This window comes from Oryctolagus cuniculus, chromosome 20 (genome assembly GCF_964237555.1).
Source record: "Oryctolagus cuniculus chromosome 20, mOryCun1.1, whole genome shotgun sequence".
Lineage (NCBI taxonomy): Eukaryota > Metazoa > Chordata > Mammalia > Lagomorpha > Leporidae > Oryctolagus > Oryctolagus cuniculus.
This window is the reverse complement of record NC_091451.1, coordinates 1,041,577-1,068,397: the sequence shown is the minus strand read 5'-3', so window position 1 is coordinate 1,068,397 and position 26,821 is coordinate 1,041,577.

Below are 26,821 nucleotides of genomic sequence, written 5' to 3'. Positions count from 1 at the left end.
TTCTAGGAAGAAAGCTCCACAAACCTGAGAAAACATGATATTTGTAGTTGTCAACATGACCTTGGATTCATTTGCTGAACAGGAAGATTCTGCTTTTCTCCAAAACCACTTTCATGGTGATTTTTGGTTAAATTTCACTTCAAAACTACAACAATTTGTCCAGATACTCCTGGATGAAAACAAAACTATGTGGTGGTTTGTAGCTAGCTCAATCTCAGATCTTGCTGCAGTCTCTGTGTATGTTTGTGTTTTCTGGATATTCTCTATGGACTTTAAGGTTTTGAATGCATTTTAGCAGGACCCTTTTTGTTTTCTGCTGGCAAACGCTAATTGGTTCCACCTGGAGTCAAATCCTCCACACATTCGAGTTTTCTAGGAAGAAAGCTTCAGAAACCTGAGAAAACGTGATATTTGTATATGTAATCATGAACTTGGATTCATTTGCTGTACAGAAAGATTGTGCTTTTCTCCAAAACCACTTGCACGGTGATTTTTTGGTTAAATTTCACTTCAAAACTACAACAATTTGTCCAGATACTCCTGGATGAAAAGAAAACTATGCGGTGATTTGTAGCTATCTCAATCCCAGATCTTGCTACAGCCTCTGTGTGTGTTTGTGTTTTCTGGATATTCTCTATGGACTTTAAGGTTTTGAATGCATTTTAGCAGGAGCCTTTTTGTTTTCTGCTGGCAAACGCTAATTGGTTCCACCTGGAGTCAAATCCTCCACACATTCGAGTTTTCTAGGAAGAAAGCTCCAGAAACCTGAGAAAACATGATATTTGTATTTGTAAACATGACCTTGGATTCATTTACTAAACAGAAAGATTGTGCTTTTCTTCAAAACCACTTTCACGGTGATTTTTGGTTAAATTTCACCCGAAATCCACAACAATTTGTCCAGATCCTGCTGGATGAAAACAAAACTATCTGGTGATTTGTAGCTATCTCACTCCCAGATCTTGCTACAGCCTCTGTGTGTGTTTGTGTTTTCTGGATATTCTCTATGGACTTTAAGGTTTTGAATGCATTTTAGCAGGACCCTTTTTGTTTTCTGCTGGCAAACGCTAATTGGTTCCACCTGGAGTCAAATACTCCACACATTCGAGTTTTCTAGGAAGAAAGCTTCAGCAACCTGAGAAAACATGATATTTCTTTCTGTAAACATGACCTTGGATGCATTTCCCAAACAGGAAGATTGTGCTTTTCTCCAAAACCACTTTCACGGTGATTTTTGGTTAAATTTCACTTCAAAACTACAACAATTTGTCCAGATACTCCTGGATGAAAACAAAACTATCTGGTGATTTGTAGCTATCTCAATTCCAGATCTTGCTACAGCCTCTGTGTGTGTTTGTGTTTTCTGGATATTCTCCATGGACTTTAAGGTTTTGAATGCATTTTAGCAGGACCCTTTTTGTTTTCTGTTGGCAAAGGCTAATTGGTTCCACCTGGAGTCAAATCCTCCACACATTCGAGTTTTCTAGGAAGAAAGCTTCAGAAACCTGAGAAAACATGACATTTCTTTCTGTAAACATGACATTGGATACATTTGCCGAACAGGAAGATTGTGCTTTTCTCCAAAACCACTTTCACGGTGATTTTTGGTTAAATTTCACTTCAAAACTTCAACAATTTGTCCAGATAGTCCTGGATGAAAACAAAACTATCTGGTGATTTGTAGCTATCTCAATCCCAGATCTTGCTTCAGCCTCTGTGTGTGTTTGTGTTTTCTGGATATTCTCTATGGACTTTAAGGTTTTGAATGCATTTTAGCAGGACCCTTTTTGTTTTCTGCTGGCAAACGCTAATTGGTTCCACCTGGAGTCAAATACTCCACACATTCGAGTTTTCTAGGAAAAAAGCTCCAGAAAACTGAGAAAACATAATATTTGTACTTGTAAACATGACATTGGATTCATTTGGTGAACAGAAAGATTGTGCTTTTCTCCAAAACCACTTTCACACTGATTTTTGGTTAAATTTCACTTGAAAACTACAACAATTTGTCCAGATACTCCAGGATGAAAACCAAACTATTTGGTGATTTGTAGCTATCTCAATCCCAGATCTTGCTATAGCCTCTGAGTGTGTTTGTGTTTTCTGGATGTTCTCTATGGACTTTAAGTTTTTGAATGCATTTTAGCATTACCCTTTTTGTTTTCTGCTGGCAAACGCTAATTGGTTCCACCTGGAGTCAAATCCTCCACACATTCGAGTTTTCTAGGAAGAAAGCTTCAGAAAACTGAGAAAACATGATATTTCTTTCTGTAAACATGACATTGGATATATTTGCAGAACAGGAAGATTGTGCTTTTCTCCAAAACCACTTTCAAGGTGATTTTTGGTTAAATTTCACCCGAAATCCACAACAATTTGTCCAGATACTGCTGGATGAAAACAAAACTATCTGGTGATTTGTAGCTATCTCAATCCCAGATCTTGCTACAGCCTCTGTGTGTGTTTGTGTTTTCTGGATATTCTCTATGGACTTTAAGGTTTTGAATGCATTTTAGCAGGACCCTTTTTGTTTTCTGCTGGCAAACGGTAATTGGTTCCACCTGGAGTCAAATCTTCCACACATTCGAGGTATCTAGGAAGAAAGCTTCAGAAAGCTGAGAAAACATGATATTTCTTTCTGTAAACATGACATTGGATTCATTTGCCGAACAGGAAGATTGTGCTTTTCTCCAAAACCATTTTCACGGTGATTTTTGGTTAAATTTCACTTCAAAACTACAACAATTTGTCCAGATACTCCTGGATGAAAACAAAACTATCTGGTGATTTGTAGCTATCTCAATCCCAGATCTTGCTACAGCCTCTGTGTGTGTTTGTGTTTTCTGGATATTCTCTATGGACTTTAAGGTTTTGAATGCATTTTAGCAGGACCCTTTTTGTTTTCTGCTGGCAAACGCTAATTGGTTCCACCTGGAGTCAAATACTCCACACATTCGAGTTTTCTAGGAAGAAAGCTTCAGAAACCTGAGAAAACATGATATTTCTTTCTGTAAACATGACATTGGATTCATTTGCCGAACAGGAAGATTGTGCTTTTCTCCAAAACCACTTTCACGGTGATTTTTGGTTAAATTTCACTTCAAAACTACAACAATTTGACCAGATACTCCTGGATGAAAACAAAACTATCTGGTGATTTGTAGCTATCTCAATCGCAGATCTTGCTACAGCCTCTGTGTGTGTTTGTGTTTTCTGGATATTCTCTATGGACTTTAAGGTTTTGAATGCATTTTAGCAGGACCCTTTTTGTTTTCTGCTGGCAAACGCTAATTGGTTCCACCTGGAGTCAAATCCTCCACACATTCGAGTTTTCTAGGAAGAAAGCTTCAGAAACCAGAGAAAACATAATATTTGTATTTGTAAACATGACATTGGATACATTTCCCAAACAGGAAGATTGTGCTTTTCTCCAAAACCACTTTCAGGTTGATTTTTGGTTAAATTTCACCCTAAATCCACAACGATTTGTCCAGATACTCCTGGATGAAAACAAAACTATCTGGTGATTTGTAGCTATCTCAATCCCAGATCTTGCTACAGCCTCTGTGTGTGTTTGTGTTTTCTGGATATTCTCTATGGACTTTAAGGTTTTGAATGCATTTTAGCATTACCCTTTTTGTTTTCTGCTGACAAACGCTAATTGGTTCCATCTGGACTCAAATACTCCACACATTCGAGTTTTCTAGGAAGAAAGCTTCAGAAACCTGAGAAAAGATGATATTTCTTTCTGTAAACATGACAATGGATACATTTGCCGAACAGGAAGATTGTGCTTTTCTCCAAAACCACTTTCTCACTGATTTTTGGTTAAATTTCACTTCAAAACTACAACAATTTGTCCAGATACTGCTGGATGAAAACAACACTATCTGGTGATTTGTAGCTATCTCAATCCCAGATCTTGCTTCAGCCTCTGTGTGTGTTTGTGTTTTCTGGATATTCTCTATGGACTTTAAGGTTTTGAATGCATTTTAGCAGGACCCTTTTTGTTTTCTGCTGGCAAACGCTAATTGGTTCCACCTGGAGTCAAACACTCCACACATTCGAGTTTTCTAGGAAGAAAGCTCCAGAAACCTGAGAAAATATAATATTTCTATTTGTAAACATGACATTGGATTCATTTGCCGAACAGGAAGATTGTGCTTTTCTCCAAAACGACTTTCACGATGATTTTTTGGTTAAATTTCACCTGAAATCCACAACAATTTGTCCAGATACTGCTGGATGAAAACAAAACTATCTGGTGATTTGTAGCTATGTCAATCCCAGATCTTGCTACAGCCTCTGTGTGTGTTTGTGTTTTCTGGATATTCTCTATGGACTTTAAGGTTTGGAATGCATTTTAGCAGGACCCTTTTTGTTTTCTGCTGGTAAACGCTAATTGGTTCCACCTGGAGTCAAATACTCCACACATTCGAGTTTTCTAGGAAGAAAGCTCCAGAAAACAGAGAAAACATAATATTTGTACTTGTAAACATAACATTGGATTCATTTGCTGAACAGAAAGATTGTGCTTTTCTCCAAAACCACTTTCAGGTTGATTTTTGGTTAAATTTCACCCTAAATCCACAACGATTTGTCCAGATACTCCTGGATGAAAACAAAACTATCTGGTGATTTGTAGCTATCTCAATCCCAGATCTTGCTACAGCCTCTGTGTGTGTTTGTGTTTTCTGGATATTCTCTATGGACTTTAAGGTTTTGAATGTATTTTAGCAGGACCCTTTTTGTTTTCTGCTGGCAAACGCTAATTGGTTCCACCTGGAGTCAAATACTCCACACATTCGAGTTTTCTAGGAAGAAAGCTTCAGAAACCTGAGAAAACATGATATTTCTTTCTGTAAACATGACATTGGATACATTTGCCGAACAGGAAGATTGTGCTTTTCTCCAAAACCACTTGCTCACTGATTTTTGGTTAAATTTCACTTCAAAACTACAACAATTTGTCCAGATACTGCTGGATGAAAACAAAACTATCTGGTGATTTGTAGCTATGTCAATCCCAGATCTTGCTACAGCCTGTGTGTGTGTTTGTGTTTTCTGGATATTCTCTATGGACTTTAGGTTTTGAATGCATTTTAGCAGGACACTTTTTGTTTTTAGCTGCCAAAAGCTAATTGGTTCCACCTGGACTCAAATACTCCACACATTCGAGTTTTCTAGGAAGAAAGCTACAGAAACCTGAGAAAACATGATATTTCTTTCTGTTAACATGACATTGGATACATTTGCCGAATAGGAAGATTGTGCTTTTCTCCAAAACCACTTTCACGGTGATTTTTGGTTTAATTTCACTTCAAACTACAACAATTTGTCCAGATACTCCTGGATGAAAACAAAACTATCTGGTGATTTATAGCTTTCTCAATCCCAGATCTTGCTTCAGCCTCTGTGTGTGTTTGTGTTTTCTGGATATTCTCTATGGACTTTAAGGTTTTGAATGCATTTTAGCAGGACCCTTTTTGTTTTCTGCTGGCAAACGCTAATTGGTTCCACCTGGAGTCAAACACTCCACACATTCGAGTTTTCTAGGAAGAAAGCTCCAGAAAACTGAGAAAACATAATATTTGTACTTGTAAACATAACATTGGATTCATTTGCTGAACAGAAAGATTGTGCTTTTCTCCAAAACCACTTTCACACTGATTTTTGGTTAAATTTCACTTCAAAACTACAACAATTTGTCCAGATACTCCTGGGTGAAAACAAAACTATCTGGTGATTTCTAGCTATCTCAATCCCAGATCTTGCTACATCCTCTGTGTGTGTTTGTGTTTTTTGGATATTCTCTATGGACTTTAAGGTTTTGAATGCATTTTAGCAGGACCCTTTTTGTTTTCTGTTGGCAAAGGCTAATTGGTTCCACCTGGAGCCAAATACTCCACACATTCGAGTTTTCTAGGAAGAAAGCTCCAGAAACCTGAGAAAACATGATATTTCTTTCTGTAAACATGACATTGGATGCATTTGCTGAACAGAAAGATTGTGCTTTTCTCCAAAACCACTTTCACGGTGATTTTTTGGTTAAATTTCACCCGGATACAACAACATTTTGTCCAGAGAGTTTGGATGAAAACAAAACTATCTGGTGATTTCTAGCTATCTCAATCCCAGATCTTGCTACATCCTCTGTGTGTGTTTGTGTTTTTTGGATATTCTCTATGGACTTTAAGGTTTTGAATGCATTTTAGCAGGACCCTTTTTGTTTTCTGTTGGCAAAGGCTAATTGGTTCCACCTGGAGCCAAATACTCCACACATTCGAGTTTTCTAGGAAGAAAGCTCCAGAAACCTGAGAAAACATGATATTTCTTTCTGTAAACATGACATTGGATGCATTTGCTGAACAGGAAGATTGTGCTTTTCTCCAAAACCACTTTCATGGTGATTTTTGGTTAAATTTCACTTCAAAACTACAACAATTTGTCCAGATACTCCTGGATGAAAACAAAACTATCTGGTGATTTGTAGCTATGTCAATCCCAGATCTTGCTACAGCCTCTGTGTGTGTTTGTGTTTTCTGGATATTCTCTATGGAATTTAAGGTTTTGAATGCATTTTAGCAGGACCCTTTTTGTTTTCTGTTGGCAAATGCTAATTGGTTCCACCTGGAGTGAAATCCTCCACACATTCGAGTTTTCTAGGAAGAAAGCTTCAGAAACCTGAGAAAACATGATATTTCTTTCTGTAAACATGACATTGGATACATTTGCTGAATAGGAAGATTGTGCTTTTCTCCAAAACCACTTTCACGGTGATTTTTTGGTTAAATTTCACTTCAAAACTACAACAATTTGTCCAGATACTGCTGGATGAAAACAACACTATCTGGTGATTTGTAGCTATCTCAATCCCAGATCTTGCTACAGCCTGTGTGTGTGTTTGTGTTTTTTGGATATTCTCTTGGACTTTAAGGTTTTGAATGCATTTTAGCAGGACCCTTTTTGTTTTCTGCTGGCAAATGCTAATTGGTTCCAGCTGGAGTCAAAAACTCCACACATTCGATTTTTCTAGGAAGAAAGCTTCAGAAACCTGAGAAAACATAATATTTGTATTTGTAAACATGACGTTGGATGCATTTGCTGAACAGAAAGATTGTGCTTTTCTCCAAAACCACTTTCACGGTGATTTTTTGGTTAAATTTCACTTCAAAACTACAACAATTTGTCCAGATACTCCTGGATGAAAACAAAACTATCTGGTGATTTGTAGCTATCTCAATCCCAGATCTTGCGACAGCCTCTGTGTGTGTTTGTGTTTTCTGGATATTCTCCATGGACTTTAAGGTTTTGAATGCATTTTAGCAGGACCCTTTTTGTTTTCTGTTGGCAAATGCTAATTGGTTCCACCTGGAGTCAAATACTCCACACATTCGAGTTTTCTAGGAAGAAAGCTCCAGAAACCTGAGAAAACATGAATTTTCTTTCTGTAAACATGACATTGGATACATTTGCCGAACAGGAAGATTGTGCTTTTCTCCAAAACCACTTTCACGGTGATTTTTGTTTAAATTTAACTTCAAAAATACAACAATTTGTCCAGATACTGCTGGATGAAAACAAAACTATCTGGTGATTTGTAGCTATCTCAATCCCAGATCTTGCTACAGCCTCTGTGTGTGTTTGTGTTTTCTGGATATTCTCTGTGGACTTTAAGGTTTTGAATGCATTTTAGCAGGACCCTTTTTGTTTTCTGCTGGCAAACGCTAATTGGTTCCACCTGGAGTCAAACACTCCACACATTCGAGTTTTCTAGGAAGAAAGCTCCAGAAACCTGAGAAAACATGATATTTCTTTCTCTAAACATGACATTGGATACATTTGCCAAACAGGAAGATTGTGCTTTTCTCCAAAACCACTTTCACGGTGATTTTTGGTTAAATTTCACCCGAAATCCACAACAATTTGTCCAGATACTCCTGGATGAAAACAAAACTATCTGGTGATTTGTAGCTATCTCAATCCCAGATCTTGCTACAGCCTCTGTGTGTGTTTGTGTTTTCTGGATATTCTCGATGGACTTTAAGGTTTTGAGTGCATTTTAGCAGGACTCTTTTTGTTTTCTGCTGGCAAACCCTAATTGGTTCCACCTGGAGTCAAATCCTCCACACATTCGAGTTTTCTAGGATGAAAGCTTCAGAATCCTGAGAAAACATGATATTTCTTTCTGTAAACATGACATTGGATACATTCGCCAAACAGGAAGATTGTGCTTTTCTCCAAAACTACTTTCACGGTGATTTTTGGTTAAATTTCACTTCAAAACTACAACAATTTGTCCAGATGCTCCTGGATGAAAACAAAACTATCTGGTGATTTGTAGCTATCTCAATCCCAGATCTTGCTACAGCCTCTGTGTGTGTTTGTGTTCTCTGGACATTCTCTATGGACTTTAAGGTTTTGAATGCATTTTAGCAGGACCCTTTTTGTTTTCTGCTGGTAAATGCTAATTGGTTCCATCTGGAGTCAAACACTCCACACATTCGATTTTTCTAGGAAGAAAGCTTCAGAAACCTGAGAAAACATAATATTTGTATTTGTAAACATGACGTTGGATGCATTTGCTGAACAGAAAGATTGTGCTTTTCTCCAAAACCACTTTCACAGTGATTTTTTGGTTAAATTTCACTTCAAAACTACAACAATTTGTCCAGATACTCCTGGATGAAAACAAAACTATCTGGTGATTTGTAGCTATCTCAATCCCAGATCTTGCGACAGCCTCTGTGGGTGTTTGTGTTTTCTGTATATTCTCCATGGACTTTAAGGTTTTGAATGCATTTTAGCAGGACCCTTTTTGTTTTCTGTTGGCAAATGCTAATTGGTTCCACCTGGAGTCAAATACTCCACACATTCGAGTTTTCTAGGAAGAAAGCTTCAGAAACCTGAGAAAACATGAATTTTCTTTCTGTAAACATGACCTTGGATACATTTGCCGAACAGGAAGATTGTGCTTTTCTCCAAAACCACTTTCACGGTGATTTTTGTTTAAATTTAACTTCAAAACTACAACAATTTGTCCAGATACTCCTGGATGAAAACAAAACTATCTGGTGATTTGTAGCTATGTCAATCCCAGATCTTTCTACAGCCTCTGTGTGTGTTTGTGTTTTCTGGATATTCTCTATGGACTTTAAGGTTTGGAATGCATTTTAGCAGGACCCTTTTTGTTTTCTGCTGGCAAACGCTAATTGGTTCCACCTGGAGTCAAATACTCCACACATTCGAGTTTTCTAGGAAGAAAGCTCCAGAAAACTGAGAAAACATAATATTTGTACTTGTAAACATAACATTGGATTCATTTGCTGAACAGAAAGATTGTGCTTTTCTCCAAAACCACTTTCACACTGATTTTTGGTTAAATTTCACTTCAAAACTACAACAATTTGTCCAGATACTCCTGGATGAAAACAAAACTATCTGGTGATTTCTAGCTATCTCAATCCCAGATCTTGCTACATCCTCTGTGTGTGTTTGTGTTTTTTGGATATTCTCTATGGACTTTAAGGTTTTGAATGCATTTTAGCAGGACCCTTTTTGTTTTCTGTTGGCAAAGGCTAATTGGTTCCACCTGGAGCCAAATACTCCACACATTCGAGTTTTCTAGGAAGAAAGCTCCAGAAATCTGAGAAAACATGATATTTCTTTCTGTAAACATGACATTGGATGCATTTGCTGAACAGAAAGATTGTGCTTTTCTCCAAAACCACTTTCACGGTGATTATTTGGTTAAATTTCACCCGGATACAACAACAATTTGTCCAGATACTCCTGGATGAAAACAACACTATCTGGTGATTTGTAGCTATTTCAATCCAAGATCTTGCTACAGCCTCTGCGTGTGTTTGTGTTTTCTGGATATTCTCTGTGGACTTTAAGGTTTTGAATGCATTTTAGCAGGACCCTTTTTGTTTTCTGCTGGAAAATGCTAATTGGTTCCAGCTGGAGTCAAAAACTCCACACATTCGATTTTTCTAGGAAGAAAGCTTCAGAAACCTGAGAAAACATAATATTTGTATTTGTAAACATGACGTTGGATGCATTTGCTGAACAGAAAGATTGTGCTTTTCTCCAAAACCACTTTCACGGTGATTTTTTGGTTAAATTTCACTTCAAAACTACAACAATTTGTCCAGATACTCCTGGATGAAAACAAAACTATCTGGTGATTTGTAGCTATCTCAATCCCAGATCTTGCGACAGCCTCTGTGGGTGTTTGTGTTTTCTGTATATTCTCCATGGACTTTAAGGTTTTGAATGCATTTTAGCAGGACCCTTTTTGTTTTCTGTTGGCAAATGCTAATTGGTTCCACCTGGAGTCAAATACTCCACACATTCGAGTTTTCTAGGAAGAAAGCTTCAGAAACCTGAGAAAACATAATATTTGTATTTGTAAACATGACGTTGGATGCATTTGCTGAACAGAAAGATTGTGCTTTTCTCCAAAACCACTTTCACGGTGATTTTTGTTTAAATTTCACCAGGATACTACAACATTTTGTCCAGATACTGCTGGATGAAAACAAAACTATCTGGTGATTTGTAGCTATCTCAATCCCAGATCTTGCTACAGCCTCTGTGTGTGTTTGTGTTTTCTGGATATTCTCTGTGGACTTTAAGGTTTTGAATGCATTTTAGCAGGACCCTTTTTGTTTTCTGCTGGCAAACGCTAATTGGTTCCACCTGGAGTCAAACACTCCACACATTCGAGTTTTCTTGGAAGAAAGCTCCAGAAACCTGAGAAAACATGATATTTCTTTCTCTAAACATGACATTGGATACATTTGCCGAACAGGAAGATTGTGCTTTTCTCGAAAACCACTTTCACGGTGATTTTTGGTTAAATTTCACCCGAAATCCACAACAATTTGTCCAGATACTCCTGGATGAAAACAAAACTATCTGGTGATTTGTAGCTATCTCAATCCCAGATCTTGCTACAGCCTCTGTGTGTGTTTGTGTTTTCTGGATATTCTCGATGGACTTTAAGGTTTTGAATGCATTTTAGCAGGACCCTTTTTGTTTTCTGTTGGCAAAGGCTAATTGGTTCCACCTGGAGTCAAATACTCCACACATTCGAGTTTTCTAGGAAGAAAGCTCCAGAAACCTGAGAAAACATGATATTTCTTTCTGTAAACATGACATTGGATGCATTTGCTGAACAGAAAGATTGTGCTTTTCTCCAAAACCACTTTCACGGTGATTTTTTGGTTAAATTTCACCCGGATACAACAACATTTTGTCCAGAGAATTTGGATGAAAACAAAACTATCTGGTGATTTGTAGCTATTTCAATCCCAGATCTTGCTACAGCCTCTGTGTGTGTTTGTGTTTTCTGGATATTCTCTATGGAATTTAAGGTTTTGAATGCATTTTAGCAGGACCCTTTTTGTTTTCTGTTGGCAAATGCTAATTGGTTCCACCTGGAGTGAAATCCTCCACACATTCGAGTTTTCTAGGAAGAAAGCTTCAGAAACCTGAGAAAACATGATATTTCTTTCTGTAAACATGACATTGGATACATTTGCTGAATAGGAAGATTGTGCTTTTCTCCAAAACCACTTTCACGGTGATTTTTTGGTTAAATTTCACTTCAAAACTACAACAATTTGTCCAGATACTGCTGGATGAAAACAACACTATGTGGTGATTTGTAGCTATCTCAATCCCAGATCTTGCTACAGCCTGTGTGTGTGTTTGTGTTTTCTGGATATTCTCTGTGGACTTTAAGGTTTTGAATGCATTTTGGCAGGACCCTTTTTGTTTTCTGCTGGCAAAAGCTAATTGGTTCCAGCTGGAGTCAAAAACTCCACACATTCGATTTTTCTAGGAAGAAAGCTTCAGAAACCTGAGAAAACATAATATTTGTATTTGTAAACATGACGTTGGATGCATTTGCTGAACAGAAAGATTGTGCTTTTCTCCAAAACCACTTTCACGGTGATTTTTTGGTTAAATTTCACTTCAAAACTACAACAATTTGTCCAGATACTCCTGGATGAAAACAAAACTATCTGGTGATTTGTAGCTATCTCAATCCCAGATCTTGCTACAGCCTCTGTGTGTGTTTGTGTTTTCTGGATATTCTCTGTGGACTTTAAGGTTTTGAATGCATTTTAGCAGGACCCTTTTTGTTTTCTGCTGGCAAACGCTAATTGGTTCCACCTGGAGTCAAACACTCCACACATTCGAGTTTTCTAGGAAGAAAGCTCCAGAAACCTGAGAAAACATGATATTTCTTTCTCTAAACATGACATTGGATACATTTGCCGAACAGGAAGATTGTGCTTTTCTCCAAAACCACTTTCACGGTGATTTTTGGTTAAATTTCACCCGAAATCCACAACAATTTGTCCAGATACTCCTGGATGAAAACAAAACTATCTGGTGATTTGTAGCTATCTCAATCCCAGATCTTGCTACAGCCTCTGTGTGTGTTTGTGTTTTCTGGATATTCACGATGGACTTTAAGGTTTTGAGTGCATTTTAGCAGGATTCTTTTTGTTTTCTGCTGGCAAACCCTAATTGGTTCCACCTGGAGTCAAATCCTCCACACATTCGAGTTTTCTAGGATGAAAGCTTCAGAATCCTGAGAAAACATGATATTTCTTTCTGTAAACATGACATTGGATACATTTGCCAAACAGGAAGATTGTGCTTTTCTCCAAAACCACTTTCATGGTGATTTTTGGTTAAATTTCACTTCAAAACTACAACAATTTGTCCAGATGTTGCTGGATGAAAACAAAACTATCTGGTGATTTGTAGCTATCTCAATCCCAGATCTTGCTACAGCCTCTGTGTGTGTTTGTGTTCTCTGGACATTCTCTATGGACTTTAAGGTTTTGAATGCATTTTAGCAGGACCCTTTTTGTTTTCTGCTGGTAAATGCTAATTGGTTCCATCTGGAGTCAAACACTCCACACATTCGATTTTTCTAGGAAGAAAGCTTCAGAAACCTGAGAAAACATAATATTTGTATTTGTAAACATGACGTTGGATGCATTTGCTGAACAGAAAGATTGTGCTTTTCTCCAAAACCACTTTCACGGTGATTTTTTGGTTAAATTTCACTTCAAAACTACAACAATTTGTCCAGATACTCCTGGATGAAAACAAAACTATCTGGTGATTTGTAGCTATCTCAATCCCAGATCTTGCTACAGCCTCTGTGTGTGTTTGTGTTTTCTGGATATTCTCTGTGGACTTTAAGGTTTTGAATGCATTTTAGCAGGACCCTTTTTGTTTTCTGCTGGCAAACGCTAATTGGTTCCACCTGGAGTCAAACACTCCACACATTCGAGTTTTCTAGGAAGAAAGCTCCAGAAACCTGAGAAAACATGATATTTCTTTCTCTAAACATGACATTGGATACATTTGCCGAACAGGAAGATTGTGCTTTTCTCCAAAACCACTTTCACGGTGATTTTTGGTTAAATTTCACCCGAAATCCACAACAATTTGTCCAGATACTCCTGGATGAAAACAAAACTATCTGGTGATTTGTAGCTATCTCAATCCCAGATCTTGCTACAGCCTCTGTGTGTGTTTGTGTTTTCTGGATATTCACGATGGACTTTAAGGTTTTGAGTGCATTTTAGCAGGATTCTTTTTGTTTTCTGCTGGCAAACCCTAATTGGTTCCACCTGGAGTCAAATCCTCCACACATTCGAGTTTTCTAGGATGAAAGCTTCAGAATCCTGAGAAAACATGATATTTCTTTCTGTAAACATGACATTGGATACATTTGCCAAACAGGAAGATTGTGCTTTTCTCCAAAACCACTTTCATGGTGATTTTTGGTTAAATTTCACTTCAAAACTACAACAATTTGTCCAGATGTTGCTGGATGAAAACAAAACTATCTGGTGATTTGTAGCTATCTCAATCCCAGATCTTGCTACAGCCTCTGTGTGTGTTTGTGTTCTCTGGACATTCTCTATGGACTTTAAGGTTTTGAATGCATTTTAGCAGGACCCTTTTTGTTTTCTGCTGGTAAATGCTAATTGGTTCCATCTGGAGTCAAACACTCCACACATTCGATTTTTCTAGGAAGAAAGCTTCAGAAACCTGAGAAAACATAATATTTGTATTTGTAAACATGACGTTGGATGCATTTGCTGAACAGAAAGATTGTGCTTTTCTCCAAAACCACTTTCACGGTGATTTTTTGGTTAAATTTCACTTCAAAACTACAACAATTTGTCCAGATACTCCTGGATGAAAACAAAACTATCTGGTGATTTGTAGCTATCTCAATCCCAGATCTTGCGACAGCCTCTGTGTGTGTTTGTGTTTTCTGTATATTCTCCATGGACTTTAAGGTTTTGAATGCATTTTAGCAGGACCCTTTTTGTTTTCTGTTGGCAAATGCTAATTGGTTCCACCTGGAGTCAAATACTCCACACATTCGAGTTTTCTAGGAAGAAAGCTTCAGAAACCTGAGAAAACATGAATTTTCTTTCTGTAAACATGACATTGGATACATTTGCCGAACAGGAAGATTGTGCTTTTCTCCAAAACCACTTTCACGGTGATTTTTGTTTAAATTTAACTTCAAAACTACAACAATTTGTCCAGATACTGCTGGATGAAAACAAAACTATCTGGTGATTTGTAGCTATCTCAATCCCAGATCTTGCTACAGCCTCTGTGTGTGTTTGTGTTTTCTGGATATTCTCTGTGGACTTTAAGGTTTTGAATGCATTTTAGCAGGACCCTTTTTGTTTTCTGCTGGCAAACGCTAATTGGTTCCACCTGGAGTCAAACACTCCACACATTCGAGTTTTCTAGGAAGAAAGCTCCAGAAACCTGAGAAAACATGATATTTCTTTCTGTAAACATGACATTGGATACATTTGCCGAACAGGAAGATTGTGCTTTTCTCCAAAACCACTTTCACGGTGATTTTTGGTTAAATTTCACCCGAAATCCACAACAATTTGTCCAGATACTCCTGGATGAAAACAAAACTATCTGGTGATTTGTAGCTATCTCAATCGCAGATCTTGCTACAGCCTCTGTGTGTGTTTGTGTTTTCTGGATATTCTCGATGGACTTTAAGGTTTTGAGTGCATTTTAGCAGGACTCTTTTTGTTTTCTGCTGACAAACCCTAATTGGTTCCACCTGGAGTCAAATCCTCCACACATTCGAGTTTTCTAGGAAGAAAGCTCCAGAAACCTGAGAAAACATAATATTTGTATTTGTAAACATGACATTGGATGCATTTGCTGAAGAGAAAGCTTGTGCTTTTCTCCAAAACCACTTTCATGTTGATTTTTTGGTTAAATTTCACTTCAAAACTACAACAATTTGTCCAGATACTCCTGGATGAAAACAAAAGTATCTGGTGATTTGTAGCAATCTCAATCCCAGATCTTGCTACAGCCTCCGTGTGTGTTTGTGTTTTCTGGATATTCTCTATGGACTTTAAGGTTTTGAATGCATTTTAGCAGGACCCTTTTTGTTTTCTGTTGGCAAAGGCTAATTGGTTCCACCTGGAGTCAAATACTCCACACATTTGAGTTTTCTAGGATGAAAGCTACAGAAACCTGAGAAAACATGATATTTCTTTCTGTAAACATGACATTGGATACATTCGCCAAACAGGAAGATTGTGCTTTTCTCCAAAACTACTTTCACGGTGATTTTTGGTTAAATTTCACTTCAAAACTACAACAATTTGTCCAGATGCTGCTGGATGAAAACAAAAGTATCTGGTGATTTGTAGCTATCTCAATCCCAGATCTTGCTACAGCCTCTGTGTGTGTTTGTGTTCTCTGGACATTCTCTATGGACTTTAAGGTTTTGAATGCATTTTAGCAGGACCCTTTTTGTTTTCTGCTGGCAAATGCTAATTGGTTCCATCTGGAGTCAAACACTCCACACATTCGATTTTTCTAGGAAGAAAGCTTCAGAAACCTGAGAAAACATAATATTTGTATTTGTAAACATGACGTTGGATGCATTTGCTGAACAGAAAGATTGTGCTTTTCTCCAAAACCACTTTCACGGTGATTTTTTGGTTAAATTTCACTTCAAAACTACAACAATTTGTCCAGATACTCCTGTATGAAAACAAAACTATCTGGTGATTTGTAGCTATCTCAATCCCAGATCTTGCTACAGCCTCCGTGTGTGTTTGTGTTTTCTGGATATTCTCCATGGACTTTAAGGTTTGGAATGCATTTTAGCAGGACCCTTTTTGTTTTCTGCTGGCAAACGCTAATTGGTTCCACCTGGAGTCAAATACTCCACACATTCGAGTTTTCTAGAAAGAAAGCCTCAGAAACCTGAGAAAACATGATATTTCTTTCTGTAAACATGACATTGGATACATTTGCCCAACAGGAAGTTTGTGCTTTTCTCCAAAACCACTTTCACGGTGATTTTTGGTTAAATTTCACCCAAAATCCACAACAATTTGTCCAGATACTCCTGGATGAAAACAAAACTATCTGGTGATTTGTAGCTATCTCAATCCCAGATCTTGCTACAGCCTCTGTGTGTGTTTGTGTTTTCTGGATATTCTCTATGGACTTTAAGGTTTTGAATGCATTTTAGCAGGACCCTTTTTGTTTTCTGTTGGCAAAGGCTAATTGGTTCCACCTGGAGTCAAATACTCCACACATTCGAGTTTTCTAGGAAGAAAGCTTCAGAAACCTGAGAAAACATGATATTTCTTTCTGTAAACATGACATTGGATGCATTTGCTGAACAGAAAGATTGTGCTTTTCTCCAAAACCACTTTCACGGTGATTTTTTGGTTAAATTTCACCTGAAATCCACAACAATTTGTCCAGAGAGTTTGGATGAAAACAAAACTATCTGGTGATTTGTAGCTATTTCAATCCCAGATCTTGCTACAGCCTCTGTGTGTGTTTGTGTTTTCTGGATATTCTCTATGGAATTTAAGGTTTTGAATGCATTTTAGCAGGACCCTTTTTGTTTTCTGTTGGCAAACGCTAATTGGTTCCACCTGGAGTGAAATCCTCCACACATTCGAGTTTTCTAGGAAGAAAGCTTCAGAAACCTGAGAAAACATGATATTTCTTTCTGTAAACATGACATTGGATACATTTGCTGAATAGGAAGATTGTGCTTTTCTCCAAAACCACTTTCACACTGATTTTTGGTTAAATTTCACTTCAAAACTACAACAATTTGTCCAGATGCTCCTGGATGAAAACAAAACTATCTGGTGATTTGTAGCTATCTCAATCCCAGATCTTGCTACAGCCTCTGTGTGTGTTTGTGTTTTCTGGATATTCTCTTTGGACTTTAAGGTTTTGAATGCATTTTAGCAGGACCCTTTTTGTTTTCTGTTGGCAAACGCTAATTTGTTCCACCTGGAGTCAAATCCTCCACACATTCGAGTTTTCTAGGAAGAAAGCTTCAGAAACCTGAAAAAACATGATATTTCTTTCTGTAAACATGACATTGGATACATTTGCCGAACAGGACGATTGTGCTTTTCTCCAAAACCACTTTCACGGTGATTTTTGGTTAAATTTCACCCAAAATCCACAACAATTTGTCCAGATACTCCTGTATGAAAACAAAACTATCTGGTGATTTGTAGCTATCTCAATCGCAGATCTTTCTACAGCCTCTGTGTGTGTTTGTGTTTTCTGGATATTCTCTATGGACTTTAAGGTTTTGAGTGCATTTTAGCAGGACTCTTTTTGTTTTATGCTGGCAAACACTAATTGGTTCCACCTGGAGTCAAATACTCCACACATTCGAGTTTTCTAGGAAGAAAGCTCCAGAAACCTGAGAAAACATAATATTTGTATTTGTAAACATGACATTGGATGCATTTGCTGAACAGAAAGATTGTGCTTTTCTCCAAAACCACTTTCATGGTGATTTTTTGGTTAAATTTCACTTCAAAACTACAACAATTTGTCCAGATACTCCTGGATGAAAACAAAACTATCTGGTGATTTGTAGCTATCTCAATCCCAGATCTTGCTACAGCCTCTGTGTGTGTTTGTGTTTTCTGGATATTCTCTATGGACTTTAAGGTTTTGAATGCATTTTAGCAGGACCCTTTTTGTTTTCTGTTGGCAAAGGCTAATTGGTTCCACCTGGAGTCAAATACTCCACACATTCGAGTTTTCTAGGATGAAAGCTTCAGAAACCTGAGAAAACATGATATTTCTTTCTGTAAACATGACATTGGATACATTTGCCAAACAGGAAGATTGTGCTTTTCTCCAAAACCACTTTCATGGTGATTTTTGGTTAAATTTCACTTCAAAACTACAACAATTTGTCCAGATACTCCTGGATGAAAACAAAACTATCTGGTGATTTGTAGCTATGTCAATCCCAGATCTTGCTACAGCCTCTGTGTGTGTTTGTGTTTTCTGGATATTCTCTATGGACTTTAAGGTTTTGAATGCATTTTAGCAGGACCCTTTTTGTTTTCTGCTGCCAAACGCTAATTGGTTCCACCTGGAGTCAAATACTCCACACATTCGAGTTTTCTAGGAAGAAAGCTTCAGAAACCTGAGAAAACATGATATTTCTTTCTGTAAACATGACATTGGATACATTTGCCCAACAGGAAGATTGTGCTTTTCTCCAAAACCACTTTCACGGTGATTTTTGGTTAAATTTCACCCAAAATCCACAACAATTTGTCCAGATACTCCTGGATGAAAACAAAACTATCTGGTGATTTGTAGCTATCTCAATCCCAGATCTTGCTACAGCCTCTGTGTGTGTTTATGTTTTCTGGATATTCTCTATGGACTTTAAGGTTTTGAATGCATTTTAGCAGGACCCTTTTTGTTTTCTGCTGGTAAACGCTAATTGGTTCCACCTGGAGTCAAATCCTCCACGCATTCGAGTTTTCTAGGAAGAAAGCTCCAGAAAACTGAGAAAACATAATATTTGTATTTGTAAACATGACATTGGATGCATTTGCTGAACAGAAAGATTGTGCTTTTCTCCAAAACCACTTTCACGGTGATTTTTTTGTTAAATTTCACCCGGATACAACAACATTTTGTCCAGAGAGTTTGGATGAAAACAAAACTATCTGGTGATTTGTAGCTATTTCAATCCCAGAACTTGCTACAGCCTCTGAGTGTGTTTGTGTTTTCTGGATATTCTCTATGGACTTTATGGTTTTGAATGCATTTTAGCAGGACCCTTTTTGTTTTCTGTTGGCAAACGCTAATTGGTTCCACCTGGAGTCAAATACTCCACACATTCGAGTTTTCTAGGAAGAAAGCTTCAGAAACCTGAGAAAACATAATATTTGTATTTGTAAACATGACGTTGGATGCATTTGCTGAACAGAAAGATTGTGCTTTTCTCCAAAACCACTTTCACGGTAATTTTTGGTTAAATTTCACTTCAAAACTACAACAATTTGTCCAGATACTGCTAGATGAAAAGAAAACTATGCGGTGATTTGTAGCTATCTCAATCCCAGATCTTGCTACAGCCTCTGTGTGTGTTTGTGTTTTCTGTATATTCTCCATGGACTTTAAGGTTTTGAATGCATTTTAGCAGGACCCTTTTTGTTTTCTGTTGGCAAATGCTAATTGGTTCCACCTGGAGTCAAATACTCCACACATTCGAGTTTTCTAGGAAGAAAGCTTCAGAAACCTGAGAAAACATGATATTTCTTTCTGTAAACATGACATGGATACATTTGCCGAACAGGAAGATTGTGCTTTTCTCCAAAACCACTTTCACGGTGATTTTTGGTTAAATTTAACTTCAAAACTACAACAATTTGTCCAGATACTGCTGGATGAAAACAAAACTATCTGGTGATTTGTAGCTATCTCAATCCCAGATCTTGCTACAGCCTCTGTGTGTGTTTGTGTTTTCTGGATATTCTCTGTGGACTTTAAGGTTTTGAATGCATTTTAGCAGGACCCTTTTTGTTTTCTGCTGGGAAACGCTAATTGGTTCCACCTGGAGTCAAATCTTCCACACATTCGAGTTTTCTAGGAAGAAAGCTCCATAAACCTCATAAAACATAATATTTGTATTTGTAAACATCACATTGGTTTCATTTGCTGAACAGAAAGATTGTGCTTTTCTCCAAAACCACTTTCACGGTGATTTTTGGTTAAATTTCACCCGAAATCCACAACAATTTGTCCAGATACTCCTGGATGCAAACAAAACTATCTGGTGATTTGTAGCTATCTCAATCCCAGATCTTGCTACAGCCTCTGTGTGTGTTTGTGTTTTCTGGACATTCTCTATGGACTTTAAGGTTTTGAATGCATTTTAGCAGGACCCTTTTTGTTTTCTGCTGGCAAACGCTAATTGGTTCCACCTGGAGTCAAATACTCCACACATTCGAGTTTTCTAGGAAGAAAGCTTCAGAAACCTGAGAAAACATGATATTTCTTTCTGTAAACATGACATTGGATACATTTGCCGAACAGGAAGATTGTGCTTTTCTCCAAAACCACTTTCACGGTGATTTTTTGGTTAAATTTCACCCAAAATCCACAACTATTTGTCCAGATACACCTGGATGAAAACAAAACTATCTGGTGATTTGTAGCTATCTCAATCCCAGATCTTGCTACAGCCTCTGTGTGTGTTTGTGTTTTCTGGATATTCTCTATGGACTTTAAGTTTTGAATGCATTTTAGCAGGACCCCTTTTGTTTTCTGCTGGCAAACGCTAATTGGTTCCACCTTGAGTCAAATCCTCCACACATTCCAGTTTTCTAGGAAGAAAGCACCAGAAACCTCAGAAAACATGATATTTGTAGTTGTCAACATGACCTTGGATTCATTTGCCGAACAGGAAGATTGTGCTTTTCTCCAAAACCACTTTCACGGTGATTTTTGGTTAAATTTCACTTCAAAACTACAACAATTTGTCCAGATACTGCTGGATGAAAACAAAACTATCTGGTGATTTGTAGCTATCTCAATCCCAGATCTTGCTACAGCCTCTGTGTGTGTTTGTGTTTTCTGGATATTCTCTGTGGACTTTAAGGTTTTGAATGCATTTTAGCAGGAACCTTTTTGTTTTCTGCTGGCAAACGCTAATTGGTTCCACCTGGAGTCAAACACTCCACACATTCGAGTTTTCTAGGAAGAAAGCTCCAGAAACCTGAGAAAACATGATATTTCTTTCTGTAAACATGACATTGGATACATTTGCCGAACAGGAAGATTGTGCTTTTCTCCAAAACCACTTTCACGGTGATTTTTTAGTTAAATTTCACCCGGATACAACAACATTTTGTCTAGATAATTTGGATGAAAACAAAACTATCAGGTGATTTGTAGCTATCTCAATCCCAGATCTTGCTACAGCCTCTGTGTGTGTTTGTGTTCTCTGGACATTCTCTATGGACTTTAAGGTTTTGAATGCATTTTAGCAGGATCCTTTTTGTTTTCTGCTGGCAAACGCTAATTGGTTCCACCTGGAGTCAAACACTCCACACATTCGAGTTTTCTAGGAAGAAAGCTTCAGAAACCTGAGAAAACATGATATTTCTTTCTGTAAACATGACATTGGATACATTTCCTGAACAGGAAGATTGCGCTTTTCTCCAAAACCACTTTCACGGTCATTTTTGGTTAAATTTCACTTCTAAATTACAAGAAATTGTCCAGATACTCCTGGATGAAAACAAAACTATCTGGTGATTTGTAGCTATCTCAATCCCAGATCTTGCTACAGCCTCTGTGTGTGTTTGTGTTCTCTGGACATTCTCTATCGACTTTAAGGTTTTGAATGCATTTTAGCAGGACCCTTTTTGTTTTCTGCTGGCAAACGCTAATTGGTTCCACCTGGAGTCAAACACTCCACACATTCGAGTTTTCTAGGAAGAAAGCTCCAGAAACCTGAGAAAACATGATATTTCTTTCTGTAAACATGACATTGGATACATTTGCCGAACAGGAAGATTGTGCTTTTCTCCAAAACCACTTTCACGGTGATTTTTGGTTAAATTTCACCCGAAATCCACAACAATTTGTCCAGATACTCCTGGATGAAAGCAAAACTATCTGGTGATTTGTAGCTATGTCAATCCCTGATCTTGCTACAGCCTCTGTGTGTGTTTGTGTTCTCTGGACATTCTCTATGGACTTAAAGGTTTTGAATGCATTTTAGCAGGACCCTTTTTGTTTTCTGCTGGCAAACGCTAACTGGTTCCTCCTGGAGTCAAATACTCCACACATTCAAGTTTTCTAGGAAGAAAGCTCCAGAAACCTGAGAAAACATAATATTTGTATTTGTAAACGTGACATTGGATTCATTTGCTGAACAGAGAGATTGTGCTTTTCTGCAAAACCACTGTCACTATCATTTTTTGGTTAAATTTCACTTCAAAACTACAACAATTTGTCCAGATACTGCTGGATGAAAACAAAACTATGTGGTGATTTGTAGCTATCTCAATCGCAGATCTTGCTACACCCTCTGTGTGTGTTTGTGTTTTCTGGATATTCTCTATGGACTTTAAGGTTTGGAATGCATTTTAGCGGGACCCTTTTTGTTTTCTGTTGGCAAACGCTAATTGGTTCCACCTGGAGTCAAATCCTCCACACATTCGAGTTTTCTAGGAAGAAAGCTTCAGAAACCTGAGAAAACATGATATTTCTTTCTGTAAACATGACATTGGATACATTTCCTGAACAGGAAGATTGCGCTTTTCTCCAAAACCACTTTCACGGTCATTTTTGGTTAAATTTCACCCGAAATCCACAACAATTTGTCCAGATACTCCTGGATGAAAGCAAAACTATCTGGTGATTTGTAGCTATGTCAATCCCTGATCTTGCTACAGCCTCTGTGTGTGTTTGTGTTCCCTGGACATTCTCTATGGACTTAAAGGTTTTGAATGCATTTTAGCAGGACCCTTTTTGTTTTCTGCTGGCAAACGCTAACTGGTTCCTCCTGGAGTCAAATACTCCACACATTCAAGTTTTCTAGGAAGAAAGCTCCAGAAACCTGAGAAAACATAATATTTGTATTTGTAAACGTGACATTGGATTCATTTGCTGAACAGAGAGATTGTGCTTTTCTGCAAAACCACTGTCACTATCATTTTTTGGTTAAATTTCACTTCAAAACTACAACAATTTGTCCAGATACTGCTGGATGAAAACAAAACTATGTGGTGATTTGTAGCTATCTCAATCGCAGATCTTGCTACACCCTCTGTGTGTGTTTGTGTTTTCTGGATATTCTCTATGGACTTTAAGGTTTGGAATGCATTTTAGCGGGACCCTTTTTGTTTTCTGTTGGCAAACGCTAATTGGTTCCACCTGGAGTCAAATCCTCCACACATTCGAGTTTTCTAGGAAGAAAGCTTCAGAAACCTGAGAAAACATGATATTTCTTTCTGTAAACATGACATTGGATACATTTCCTGAACAGGAAGATTGCGCTTTTCTCCAAAACCACTTTCACGGTCATTTTTGGTTTAATTTCACTTCAAAACTACAACAATTTGTCCAGATACTGCTGGATGAAAACAAAACTATCTGGTGATTTGTAGCTATCTCAATCCCAGATCTTGCTACAGCCTCTGTGTGTGTTTGTGTTTTCTGGATATTCTCTATGGACTTTAAGGTTTTGAATGCATTTTAGCAGGACCCTTTTTGTTTTCTGCTGGCAAACGCTAATTGGTTCCACCTGGAGTCAAACACTCCACACATTCGAGTTTTCTAGGAAGAAAGCTTCAGAAACCTGAGAAAACATGATATTTCTTTCTGTAAACATGACATTGGATACATTTGCCGAACAGGAAGATTGCGCTTTTCTCCAAAACCACTTTCACGGTCATTTTTGGTTAAATTTCACTTCTAAACTACAAGAAATTGTCCAGATACTCCTGGATGAAAACAAAACTATCTGGTGATTTGTAGCTATCTCAATCCCAGATCTTGCTACAGCCTCTGTGTGTGTTTGTGTTTTCTGGACATTCTCTATCGACTTTAAGGTTTTGAATGCATTTTAGCAGGACCCTTTTTGTTTTCTGCTGGCAAACGCTAATTGGTTCCACCTGGAGTCAAACACTCCACACATTCGAGTTTTCTAGGAAGAAAGCTCCAGAAACCTGAGAAAACATGATATTTCTTTCTGTAAACATGACATTGGATACATTTGCCGAACAGGAAGATTGTGCTTTTCTCCAAAACCACTTTCACGGTGATTTTTGGTTAAATTTCACCCGAAATCCACAACAATTTGTCCAGATACTCCTGGATGAAAGCAAAACTATCTGGTGATTTGTAGCTATCTCAATCCCAGATCTTGCTACAGCCTCTGTGTGTGTTTGTGTTTTCTGGATATTCTCTATGGACTTTAAGGTTTTGAATGCATTTTAGCAGGACCCTTTTTGTTTTCTGCTGGCAAACGCTAATTGGTTCCACCTGGAGTCAAATACTCCACACATTCGAGTTTTCTAGGAAGAAAGCTTCAGAAACCTGAGAAAACATGATATTTCTTTCTGTAAACATGACATTGGATACATTTGCCGAACAGGAAGATTGCGCTTTTCTCCAAAACCACTTTCACGGTCATTTTTGGTTAAATTTCACTTCAAAACTACAACAATTTGTCCAGATACTGCTGGATGAAAACAAAACTATCTGGTGATTTGTAGCTATCTCAATCCCAGATCTTGCTACAGCCTCTGTGTGTGTTTGTGTTTTCTGGACATTCTCTATGGACTTTAAGGTTTTGAATGCATTTTAGCAGGACCCTTTTTGTTTTCTGCTGGGAAACGCTAATTGGTTCCACCTGGAGTCAAATCCTCCACACATTCGAGTTTTCTAGGAAGAAAGCTTCAGAAACCTGAGAAAACATGATATTTGTAGTTGTCAACATGACCTTGGATTCATTTGCTGAACAGGAAGATTGTGCTTTTCTCCAAAACCACTTTCACGGTGATTTTTGGTTAAATTTCACCCGAAATCCACAACAATTTGTCCAAATACTCCTGGATGAAAACAAAACTATCTGGTGATTTGTAGCTATCTCAATCCCAGATCTTCCTACAGCCTCTGTGTGTGTTTGTGTTTTCTGGATATTCTCTATGGACTTTAAGGTTTTGAATGCATTTTAGCAGGACCCTTTTTGTTTTCTGCTGGCAAACGCTAATTGGTTCCACCTGGAGTCAAACACTCCACACGTTCGAGTTTTCTAGGAAGAAAGCTTCAGAAACCTGAGAAAACATGATATTTGTATTAGTAATCATGACCTTGGATTCATTTGCTGTACAGAAAGATTGTGCTTTTCTCCAAAACCACTTTCACGGTGATTTTTTGGTTAAATTTCACCCAAAATCCACAACTATTTGTCCAGATACACCTGGATGAAAACAAAACTATCTGGTGATTTGTAGCTATCTCAATCCCAGATCTTGCTACAGCCTCTGTGTGTTTCTGTTTTCTGGATATTCTCTATGGACTTTAAGGTTTTGAATGCATTTTAGCAGGAGCCTTTTTGTTTTCTGCTGGCAAACGCTAATTGGTTCCACCTTGAGTCAAATCCTCCACACATTCCAGTTTTCTAGGAAGAAAGCACCAGAAACCTCAGAAAACATGATATTTGTAGTTGTCAACATGACCTTGGATTCATTTGCCGAACAGGAAGATTGTGCTTTTCTCCAAAACCACTTTCACGGTGATTTTTGGTTAAATTTCACTTCAAAACTACAACAATTTGTCCAGATACTGCTGGATGAAAACAAAACTATCTGGTGATTTGTAGCTATCTCAATCCCAGATCTTGCTACAGCCTCTGTGTGTGTTTGTGTTTTCTGGATATTCTCTGTGGACTTTAAGGTTTTGAATGCATTTTAGCAGGAACCTTTTTGTTTTCTGCTGGCAAACGCTAATTGGTTCCACCTGGAGTCAAACACTCCACACATTCGAGTTTTCTAGGAAGAAAGCTCCAGAAACCTGAGAAAACATGATATTTCTTTCTGTAAACATGACACTGGATACATTTGCCGAACAGGAAGATTGTGCTTTTCTCCAAAACCACTTTCACGGTGATTTTTTAGTTAAATTTCACCCGGATACAACAACATTTTGTCTAGATAATTTGGATGAAAACAAAACTATCTGGTGATTTGTAGCTATGTCAATCCCAGATCTTGCTACAGCCTCTGTGTGTGTTTGTGTTCTCTGGACATTCTCTATGGACTTTAAGGTTTTGAATGCATTTTAGCAGGATCCTTTTTGTTTTCTGCTGGCAAACGCTAATTGGTTCCACCTGGAGTCAAACACTCCACACATTCGAGTTTTCTAGGAAGAAAGCTTCAGAAACCTGAGAAAACATGATATTTCTTTCTGTAAACATGACATTGGATACATTTCCTGAACAGGAAGATTGCGCTTTTCTCCAAAACCACTTTCACGGTCATTTTTGGTTAAATTTCACTTCTAAATTACAAGAAATTGTCCAGATACTCCTGGATGAAAACAAAACTATCTGGTGATTTGTAGCTATCTCAATCCCAGATCTTGCTACAGCCTCTGTGTGTGTTTGTGTTCTCTGGACATTCTCTATCGACTTTAAGGTTTTGAATGCATTTTAGCAGGACCCTTTTTGTTTTCTGCTGGCAAACGCTAATTGGTTCCACCTGGAGTCAAACACTCCACACATTCGAGTTTTCTAGGAAGAAAGCTCCAGAAACCTGAGAAAACATGATATTTCTTTCTGTAAACATGACATTGGATACATTTGCCGAACAGGAAGATTGTGCTTTTCTCCAAAACCACTTTCACGGTGATTTTTGGTTAAATTTCACCCGAAATCCACAACAATTTGTCCAGATACTCC